Source organism: Pteropus vampyrus, unplaced genomic scaffold (assembly GCF_000151845.1).
Source record: "Pteropus vampyrus isolate Shadow unplaced genomic scaffold, Pvam_2.0 Scaffold457, whole genome shotgun sequence".
NCBI classification, from domain to species: domain Eukaryota; kingdom Metazoa; phylum Chordata; class Mammalia; order Chiroptera; family Pteropodidae; genus Pteropus; species Pteropus vampyrus.
The window spans coordinates 28,789-31,376 of NW_011889238.1; the positions used below are offsets into that span (position 1 = coordinate 28,789).

Here is a 2,588-nt window from a genome sequence, read left to right on the forward strand (position 1 = left end):
GGCCCGGGGCGTCCTCGCGTTTGCCGATTTTGCATTTTCAGCCTCTTCTCTGAGTTCACGGGCGGGAAGTGACCCCCGGCACCGCCGCCTTGTCGGCTCTCGGGAGAAACGGGCCGGGCTAGCACGAGCAAACGCGGGGACTTTCCGCCGCGCTCCGCGAGCCATGTGAACTGTCCCCGTGCCTTTGCCGGCTCCCGCGTGGTCGGCCCGTGAGGCAGTCACACCTCAGAGGCGCACACGGATGGGCCGCATCTGCGGACGGCGAAACGTTCTGTGCCTAAAGACGGCGGACGCGGCGTTTGCCCTGTTGTTTAAACACCGCGACGACGGCGCTCGGCTCGTGCCGCGCACGGAAACGCGACGGCGGGACTCGAAGCCCCACCGCACGCCGGGGAGACGGCGTCCTCACGGGGTCACCGCCGGGCGTGCCCGCTGACGCTTCCTCCCCAGGGGCGACCCCAAAACCCGGGGAAGCTCCGATGAGGGGCCTCGTCTCACCCGCACACTCTGCTTTTAGACTCGCGCCCGAGCAGACGACCTGCCGGGCAGACACGGGAAGATGGACTCGCCGCTGCGTGTCCAAGACCCAGAGTCCCGCGGAAGACGAGCCCACGGAGGTCACGACGACACCGTGGAGGAAGGGAAAGCCGTGACGTCGTTAGAGCGAACAGACAAACCGACGGGACTGCAGCATACGGCGTCAGGGGTGCAAGCCGAGTGTGTTTCTAAAGATGAGCAGCAACAGTCCAAAAACGAGCTTGAAAAACATTCGATAATGGCCTCGAAAACAATAAAATCCTTAAAAATAAAGATACATAATGATAGGTTCGCTATATGATTATAGATATAATTATATGGTTTTATGTGATAAAATATTTTATAATATATTAACATATTAGTTAATATTTTTAAGTATTACATTTTTATATATCACTTTAAAGGTCAAATGTGATGATAGATATAATATAGCTATAATATTCCATATATATCTACAAATACATAAAAATCACTATATATGTAAAGTTGTTGAGAAAGATGACATCGGAACGTTAATGGAAGGTCCTTTCTGGTGCTGAGATTTCAAATGGCTTCAGACTTCTGTTTCTCTAGCTGATCTCCATTTTCCCATGTTTTTCACAATGGTCATTTGTCATGTGTGTAAGTGGTAAAGTAGTGTCGAATGAGCACAGGAGGGTGGCAGCCTCGAGAGAGCGGACGTCACGCGGCGTGACACCAAACGCCCCGCTTCCGGCCGGCGCCGCCTCCCAGGGGTGAGACGCAGACGGCATCTCCAAGACCGGAGCGAAACCACCTGTGCCCTCACCTGCCGGCCCTGCTCCAGGCCCTGCTCCCCCCTCCCCCGTCCTACCCGAAACGGTAAACGCCTTCGACGTGACGGCCTCTTTTCCGAAACCACGAGAACGTGACAAGTAACCGACACCGGCTGACAAGGTGCGCTTCGGTCGAAGCCCTGGCCGGCCCCTCCCCCCACCTGTCGGCAGGCCCCTCTCTCTCACCTGCGCGCCAGAGGAAGGTGTTCCAGTCGAAGGCGGCATTTGGGGCCGTCACGATCCCTGGGCGGGAGGGAGAGAAGGAGATGCTCACATGGCTGACATGACCGGCTTCTTCGTGCTGCCGTTTAAACGAGGGTCATGCTCGGTCCCTACGAAGCCACTCCAAGCTCCGAGTGCTTCGCGAACTCCCGTGAGTCCCTCCGCACGCGGGGTTCAAAGTGAGCCCACGGGGTCCCCACGAGAAAAGACCCGCAGCCGCGCCCCCCCCTCCCCGCACACACACACGTCAGGACGGGCTTGGCTGCTTCTGCTTTTGGACAGTGGCCGCACGACGTGCAGCAAAGGTGGCCGTGTGCCCCTCGGCATCACGGAAAGCTCACGGGGCCTGAGCTCGCGACCCGGGCCTCAGTGCCCGGTCGACCCTCAGTCAGAGTCAGTTGCTCCTTGGGACCACTCTGTCCCTGACTTCCACGGGGCCGTGGAGTCATGTCCCAGCTGTGTCCAGGAGGCCCCGAGGGCTTCGGGAAGGGACGTCCGCGGCCACCATCGGGCAGGGCGGGGTGAGGGCAGGAAGGGGTGGACGCGGAGGCAGAAGCGTTCCAGGTCTCCCCAACTCAACTCAGCCTCCACAGAGAAGCTCGTCTCTTTTCTTTCTTAAACATACCCTGACAGGCATTTGAGACCTTGCTCCCCAGTATCTGTCATCAGTTTGGCTGAAATCAACTCTTATAAGAATGCAAAAGACAAAAAAAGCAAACCCAGACCATTGATAGAGTACGCTGTACTTCTGCAAGTGGAAAACCTTGCCATCTGCATTTTTAATTATTCTTTTATAATGTTTTCTTATTTATCTTTTATCTTAATGTTAAAAATAATAAAAGTGTATCCATTCTGCAAACTATTTTTAAGTAAATCTCAGACACGGTATTATTTCATCCACAAACATTTCAGTACCTGTCTCTACGAGATAAAGACTCATTTTTTTTTTTCAAATATGTATATTTAAAAATTCTTACCTTGACTCTGCACATAGATTTTACCCTTAGCATGCGGCTTTCGAAAACAGGGGAGAGA

At 54.3% G+C, this 2,588-nt stretch overlaps 1 protein-coding gene across 1 annotated transcript in view; it reads right to left on the reverse strand.

The window, feature by feature from the left end:
* GLT1D1 (glycosyltransferase 1 domain containing 1) overlaps nucleotides 1-2,588 on the reverse strand; it is a 61,174-nt gene that overhangs the window by 15,906 nt on the left and 42,680 nt on the right. The window lies entirely within an intron of this gene.